The sequence below is a fragment of the Grammomys surdaster genome, unplaced genomic scaffold (assembly GCF_004785775.1).
Source record: "Grammomys surdaster isolate TR1022 unplaced genomic scaffold, NIH_TR_1.0 97, whole genome shotgun sequence".
Classification (NCBI taxonomy): domain Eukaryota; kingdom Metazoa; phylum Chordata; class Mammalia; order Rodentia; family Muridae; genus Grammomys; species Grammomys surdaster.
The window spans coordinates 2996869-3005829 of record NW_021604576.1 but is presented as its reverse complement, the minus strand read 5'-3'; positions in this window follow the sequence as shown (position 1 = coordinate 3005829).

The window sequence follows — 8961 nt, the reverse complement described above, 5'->3', positions numbered from 1 at the left end:
GCTGGACTTACAGCACAGATACTCCTTCCTCAGCCTCTCAAGTACTAGCCTGGCATATCTATACCATCACATCCTGCTTTTTACCCCTCCTTAAAATATTTAAAGTTTGGAATATATTACTGTATGTTGTGAAGAACCCCAAAAGATATAATAGTATCTTTTCTGCCTGCAAACTAAAATAATGTTTTAATAGTTGATTTCAATGCATTCATTAGTGCCTATGGCATTAGTGAGGTATATATTTGGGTAAGTCTATGAGGTCATTTTCAGATAGAACTAACTGTGAGAATAATAGCCATCTTGAATATAGACAACACCATCCCAAGTGTTGAGCCTAATAGTGAATGAACAAGGCAAAAGAAAAGAAAAAGAAAACGTGAATCAAATGACTTTATTCTTCTTTTCTTGCTAACTCAACCACTAATATGTAAGCGAGTAGCTCCACATTCCTAAATTCACAGCCTCATTACTTCTGTCCCCAAGGTGTTCTCCCCAGGACAGGCTGGAGGTCCCTTCCCTTATGTTGCTTCTGTTGGGTATTTTGTTACAATAAGGAGAAATGTAACTAATGCAATAGTGAACAAAGAAGCTCTATAATATTAACATTAGAAAGGGTATTTACAGGCTAATCCATGTATTAAATATTGAAGAGATAGTTCAATAATACACAGACACTAGCTTATTGATGGCAGAAGTAATCCACACCCCTTCTGGACATGGTGATAAGTAGATAAGTAAATAAGAGAGTTTTCAAATGGAGTGAGCTGCTTGAGAAAATGTAACATGATGTTTAATAAAAACTGAATACCAGTGAATTCTAGGCATGCAGATAAAGAAATTTACAGATAAAAGCATTCATCTTGGGTTAAGAAGAAGTAATTATCGAACATTTAACAGCTGCCAGAAGGACAGATTAAACATATGGTCCTGCCCATTTTCATAGAAACAAGCCCTAGTTTTTGTAAAGGAGTTTATAAAATATTTGGGTCTGAGGAGAGCAGTTGCTGTCCCTCTTTTCACATGGTGGTAGGTAGCCAAGGATCATGAACCTCTTCACAAGTGTCAAGCTGTTACAGTTTGCTTCCAAAAGCTACTGTTTTTAAATGTTTCATTGTTTCCCTTCTGGAAGGCAGCTGTCAGTGATGATTACAAAATGTTCTTTGAAAGATGACTAGCAGCACATTGAAAAGGACTGTTTCAGTAGCCGGAATTCATGGCTGCCTCCTACGTCTGGCATCTTCCTTCCAATAGAGCAGGAAGTCTGGAGCATGTTTGTTTAGTCAGGAAATTCACATTCATTGTTTGTGCTGGCTGCCTGAGTAGGTAAGTGGGCCTTTATATTACTGTCTGGTAGCAGTGTACTTTCAAATCATTAATGGTGTTTGAGCAGTTGTAAAAGGAGATATAAGACTGGATTATGTTTATGGACTTCCTTTGAGGTGTTATAATTTCTATAAATATCGCATTCATCATCTACTGAGAAAATCAGAACCTAATAAAAATGCTATTAAGTATGAGCAAATAAGATGGGAGTCTTAAACCAGATTGAAATAGGCAGCGATTTCAATCATGATTGAATCTTCAAATACATACTTAACAGGATCCTAGTTACTTTCTAGTAACAAATTGCATTTAAGTTAAAATTTTAAAAGGACTAGAAACAAGTTTATTTTTCTATTGGCTTCTGGAATAGATGTGTATATTTAAATTCCCCAGACTTCTTTTCTGGATTTAAGGCTTTCTAGAGATCAGATCTGTATCTTCACCTTTCCACGCGTCATCTACAGAGTGACGAACTTTAAGAGCAAATGACAATCGAATGCTGGATTATAGTGTAATATTGAATTATCAATTAGACAAATGACTATCATAAAAGTCGTAAGTTTCAGTCATTCATGGGGAGATTTGAGGTTCTTCTGAATAGCAGAACTATAAATATGAATACATTTTCACACAGTATAGTACTTAACTATAAGTAGTTAAGTACTTTATATACAGGACTTATATATTAGGACCTTATATATTAGAACTACCTGGTGCTAAAATCCGTTGGTTTGGGGTTTGTTTTTGTTTTTGCTTTTTTCTAAAACTCTAATACATTTCTACCTAGAGAGGTGAAGGTGTAAAACACGTGCCAGGAAAGTTTTTACATAGACATTATACCCACTGTGGCAAACTGAGAAACAGCTATTCCAAAACTGATTACTTTCCTATAAGTAAGAGAACAGGTACTGTGAAATGTGTGATATTTATAAGAGGAGGTAGAGTAGTGAAATATGATATAAAATTTCTCAGAAAAAGACTCCTTGTGTGCTACAAAGAATGGCTAATGAGGACGTCTAGTCATCAGGGTCACTATTAATATCCTTTCTAAGCTTGTATTCAGTTATGTGTGGCAAGTATTTGGCTCTTGAAAATAAAAACTAATGATATAAGGCCCAAGCTTATCTTAGTAGCATTTTAATCCTAAAACTCTTAGTAACAAATAAATCATAGAATTTAATGTCATTCATGAGTTCTTAAACATTTTATATTATTTCTGTCTATTCACTCATATATCCAACCATCCATCTGCCCACCCATTCATCCATCCACTCATCTATCCACCCATTCATCCATCCCTCCAACCAACCAACCATCCATCCAACCAACTATCCATCCATCCATGTATCCATCTATATATCCATGCATGTCAACAAGGCTAAGTCATATGGTTGTTAAACGATCTAAGCTCTTGAGTCATATTGCTAATGTTTAAAGCTTAATTTGACACAATACTAATGAAGTATTCTTGGAAATACATTTAATATTTCATTGCCCCAGTTTCTGCATTCATTAAGTGTATATACCAGTCACTATTAGATTATAGGTTTGTTCTTATGACTGTTAGTTTACTTCTGGATGTCCATCAATGTTACTAATGTTCTGGGCATTTTCATGTCTGCTTCTAGGGAATACAAAGTTATCTCATTGATTCCCTACCCACACCAGTGTGAGATGCTCAAATTAAAGCAAAAATGAGAATAAGAACCCTCTGGACTTGTACTTAATGTAAAGAATGCTTTACAGGGTTTAGAAGAGAGACAATTTGATCACAAAGCCCTGTGGTCATTAGAATTTCTGTTGACCCTAATGCTACACTTCTTTAAAAATAAGTCAAACATCTAGATACAGTTTTCTTCTTTTTAGATGACTGGTTATATAGACAGCTTTAAATAAACCTCTCTCTTCCATTTCACAAAATAAATTATTTATGTTATCAGAAGACTTAGCATAGGGTTTCTCTAAATAGTAAGCTTTCAGTCCATTCAAAATATGAATCAGTTTATAAAAATTGATTTATATACAACTTTACAGGAACAAATCTATCTCAAAAAAGCTGTTACAGGACTCCATCCAAAAAGCTTTAACAAATGTGGAACGAATTGCTTGTCTAAAAGCAAAATAACTTGTCAAACCTTCCTCTCTACTAGCCACCCCTAATCCTTTCAACACCTACATCTTTATTTTGTTTTTTTTTGAACTGATGTCCAAACTAAATAAACATTACAAAAAATTTCATAATAGCAAATACACAGGCCAGAAGTAGCAGCAAGAATTTTTGAAGAAAAAAACACTGTTCTATTTATCGATTGCCAAGTAAATTTAATTGATAATTTTCCAAAGCAAAAATTAAAAATAAAATTCTCAATCATTACAGATAATTTCTCTACTCTGTATAAACCACATATCTGTTTTTTTTCACTTTGACTAGTTATTTTTTGATCTTAAAAGAAAGCAAAACTCAGTCTAAAAGCATGAATTAGTAGGAAATTCTGAAAAACTTTAATAGGCAATTAATGTAACATTTAGCACACTAACAATAAACATAAATAATACTTATAGCCAGGTATATTAAAAAATGCCTAAACTCAAATCAGACAGAACTTTCCTTCCTGAGGTGGAGTCTCTATTTCTATCTGTCTAGTCATGTAAAGTTTATTTACCATACCATTATTACCTTTGTGCTGTTGGTAGCAAACGTAAATGTTGTTGCCTTACTTGCTTTGACATCTATACCTGGGTGGCAAATGGAACCTTTCTTGTTTTGTTTTTGTTTTTGTTTTTAAGAGTTTATCTGAAAGCCCCAAAGTTGAAGATGCCAGATACGTTCACATCTAGACTTGGCAAACCATAAGTTGCTTCCTTCACCTCACAAAAGAAGAAAAAATTGAAAATAATCCACAGGACAAATGAAAAAAAAAATTGATGATACCTGGGAATCAGAGTGCTAGTTCCATATCTGCTAGAGTATGTGGAGGTCATTTTCTTATTGCTATCTGGAAAGGCCTGAGGTAAGGGGCTGGATGAAGCCCGCTATTAGGCAGGGAGGCAGTAGTCAGCAAGCAGGTCTTCTGGTCAAAGGTTAGAACAAAAATATGCTTCATTCACCAATTGACAGATTTCACAATTACAAGGAAACATGTAAGAAAACTGATTGTAAGACCAAAGTGTGGTCCACCTTTGGAGCAATTACTGAGGGAAGGCCAAGGGGCCAGGGGAAGGGGTAGTATGCTGGGATAACACCTATGAGATTTCAGAGGAACTCACAGAACACCTCCTCTATTACCAAGATAAGAGTGTTATGTAATAATACTATCCAACTTGTGTCATTTCTCTCATTGTTCTTTGTTTTGGAATGGCTAGAGGAATCCAGCAAACAGAACATGGAAAAAAGGGCAAAAGCATTAAATTGTCCCTACTGCAGGAGAGTTGAAGTGTTCTTGTTTAGATATAACTTGCTATGTCAATAATTAAAAATAAGATTGATTTGTTGCTTAAAGTTGTGTTCCACCAGAGAGATTGTTAAATGCAGGAAAAGATGGGTAGAGACTAGCTAGAGTTGGCTATTTGCTTATAGGAGGTTCCATGGGGGAAAGATTTTTCTGATTGTCATAACTGAGATATCCAACTCAAGAAACTGTTATTTATATTATGGACAGATAAAAACAACTTTATTATTTGGTGGTTTCTCAGAAAATTGAGAATAGCTCTTCTTCAAGACTCATCTGTACTCCACTCCTGGGCATATACTCAAAAGATGCTCCACTATGCTACAGTGACATTTGCTCAACTACATTCATATCAGATTTATTTGTAAGAGCCAGAAACTGGAAACAACCTAGATGCCCCTCAGCTGAAGAATGGATGAAGAAAGGGTGGTACATATACACAGTGGACATTATTCAGGTATTAAAAACAATGACATCATGAAATTTGTAGGCAACTGGATGGAACTTGAGAATATCTTTCTGAGTGAGGTAACATAGACCCAGAAAGACACATATGGTATGTGGTCACTTATAAGTGGGCATTAGCAGAATAACCATGCTAAAAGCAACAGACTCAAAGAAACTAGGAAATAAAGAAGGCCCAAGGATGGATGTGTTAATCTCACCCAGAAGGGGAAACAAAATAGTCATTCAAGGTGGATGAAGAGAGTGAACTGGATGAGAGATGGGATGAGGAGGAATATGGGCATAGTGATCAGGTATTAGGGGATGGAAGATAGCTGGAAGTGAAAGTGGAAATTGGTTTGGGGGGATCTCTGGGACTAGCTGGAGACCTGGATGGAGGAGACTAACCAGAGTCTGTGGGGTGATCCTAGCTGAGATTCTTACCAGCAGGGATATAGAGACTGAAGTAGCAACCTCCTGTTGTCAGGCAGGACTTCCAGTGGAAGAAGGTGGACATCAAACCACCCATAAAACCTTCAACACAAAATTTATCCTGCCTACGAGATGTGAAAGAATAAAGGTTGGAGCAGAGATTGAGGGTATGGCCAACTAATGACTGGCCAAACTTGAGACTCATCCCATGGGAGAGAGCTAACCCCTGACACTATTAATGATAGTATACTTGGTTATGTTTGCAAACAGAAACCTAGCATAACTATTTCCTGAGAGACTTCATTCAGCAGTGAATGGAACAAGATGGAGAGACCTAAAGACAAACATTGGGTGATGCTCAGGGAGTCTTGTGGAAAAGTGGGGGAAAGAATTGAGCAAGTTAGAGGGGTCACAGAGAGACCTACAGAATCAACTAAACTTGGACCATGAGACCTCACAAAGCCTGAACAACAAACCAACGAGTATGCTGGAGCTGGACCTATGCCCCCTACACATGTGTACCACATGTGCAATTTAGTCTTCATGAGGGTAACCTAAAAATTGGAGCAAAGAGTATCTCTGACTCTGTTGCCTGTAATTGAATCCTCTTTCCCTACCTGGGCTGCCTGGTTGGGCTCAGTAGGAGAGGATGTGCTTAGTCCTGCTGGGACTAGATGTCCCATGGTGGGGTAGTGCCCAAAAAAGACTTACCATTCTTTGAGAAGAAGGGGAGGGGCTCATGAGTCATGAGGGAGGTCTTTGTATGGGCGGGACTGGGAGAGAGGAAGGAGTGGGGCTGAGAATGGGATATAAAATGAATAAAAAATAAAATATGGAAAAAAGGAACTATTAGGAGATGGCAATGTGGCAGGATGATACGCCGAATCTTATTTAATATTTTATTTTCAAATAAGTCTGTGGTGAAGTTAAGGATAACTGATGTATCATTCATTACCAAAGTTGTCACCACCTGATACTCATGCTGAGTCCTTGTTCTTCATTTTCCATCTAGTTTGTCTTAGTCCTGTTTCATAAATGAAGCTTTCAAATTCTTCTTAATCTTCTTTTTGGCTGCATTCCTATGGTTCTGATCCAACTCCTCATTCGTGATCTGTAACCTGGAGTCTTGCAGTAGAATGTTCTCTGATGTCCTTGTCTCCACTCTTCTATTGCCCTTTTATCTACGATTGTCTTCATAGCTAAAGGAATCAATGACCAATGTAAATCTTATCATTCTATTCTTAGAACAATAGTAATTTGGTATTTCCTGGCTCGCCTTTTCTATCTTATCTTCTTTCCACCATCTTCCCCTCCTAGCAACACACATTAGTTTCTCAAATGAATAACACCCCCCACTCCACTGTAAAGTTTCATTCTAAAGCAGAAATATTATTTTCCTGTTTTGTTTGATTTGGCAACAAATGATACCCTCATTTTGTGTTATCCTCATCAAAGCATCTTATTTTTCTTTTTCTTAATTATTTAAAACAATGTTTAAATTTAAATATAGTTTGATCATATTCTTCTTCTCCCCCTTCCAGATCTTGTTCCCCTCCTTCCCCACCAACTATAACTAAATAAAAACACACAAATACTCTATGGTTTATTAATTGTTTGTTATACACTCCTAAACATGAGTCCTGCCATGGAGTGATTGATATACCCGGTATTATTACACTGGAGAAAACTAATTTTTCTTCTAAACGGCCAATATAAATGACAGTTCAGTTTTTAACATTTGTCCTGGTGACTTGATTTTCATTCATTAATGTGTTCTTTTTAAACATATAAAACAAAATAAAATATAATGATATAAAACAATGAGTATCACATTCAAGTGGGACAATACAAACTGTCAGAGGGAAAAGAATCTAAGAAAAGGCACAGGAATCAAATTCACTCAGGAATCCCACAAAGACACTAAACTATGAGCCATAGAATAAATGCAGAGAACCTGGTTCAGACACACCCATGCCCTGTGCATGTTGCCTCAATGTCTCTGAGTTCATATGAGCTTTTATATATTTAATATGATAAAGAAATTTACAACAAACCATTAGCCAATATTCAGTGAATCTCAAGGAAATCCACTGAAGTCAGACATCCGTACTCAATACAATACTTGAAGTCTTAGCTAGAACAATAGTAGAATAGTTAATTAATAGGGCAATTGAAGGACTTAAAGGAAGACAAATTGGAATATAAGGAGTCAAAGTATTTTTCTTTACAGGTGTCATGAGAGTATATATAAGTGACCCAGACAATTCCTCCAGAATAGTTAGATATACAGTTAATTCACAAAAATCACAAGCCTTACTATATACAAATTGCAAAAGTTCTGAGAAAGAAATCAGAGAAACAACATGGCATATTTACACAATAGAGCACTATACAAATATGGTATATTTACGCAATGGAATATTACTCAGACATTAAAAAGATAACCTCATGAAATTAACAGATAAATATGTTGAACTAGAAAAAAATCATCTTAAGTAAGGTATCCAAGACCCAAAAATGGAAATATGGTATGTATTCTCTTATACATAAATATTAGCTCTTAAGTCAATAATAAGCAAAATACAATTCTTAGAACCACAGAGAGGAGATAGAAACTAGAGAGTTGAGGCAACAGATAGATCTTGTCTGGAAATGGAAATAGAATAGATAGATCTGGATGGAAGGCGTGGGCTGAGATGGGAGGATCTAGTTGGGTGCAGAGTAAGAAGCTATTATGGAGACAGGGAGAGACAAAGTGTCTTAAAAGTTTAACTAAATACATACGCACAAGGCTGCCCAAGACCACTTTGGCAATCAATTTACTCTCAAACCATCTAGAGGCCATAGTTTGCTAGAAGGGCAGCACCAAGAGAAGGGGTTACTAAAGAAACCACACAGCAGATAGTACTTCAAAACATCTCACAAAAAAGCATGATGATATCCACAGTTAGGCAAATCTAGGTGCATGCAAGAAGCCATCTGTCTCACAGGACCATTAACTGCTGCAAAACTACTCTTAGGCATTGCTTCTCCGGGCCTTTGGGGAAGCTCAAAGCTAAGACTCCTTTATCTGACATTTATGGCTCATTTATTGTTCTTCTATTCTAAATTGATTTTTACCAGCTATGAGTCATTCTTCCATAAGCCAGGCTAGCTAACAATATAATTTAGTTCATATGATTTTAGCTAGACTCCAGCTAACACTGTAGGGACTAACTAAATGTCCTATCTTTAAGCAGCAAAAAAAGGGCTTATCAACTTTTTTGTTCATTCTCTTCTTCTTCTTCTTCTTCTTCTTCTTCTTCTTCTTCTT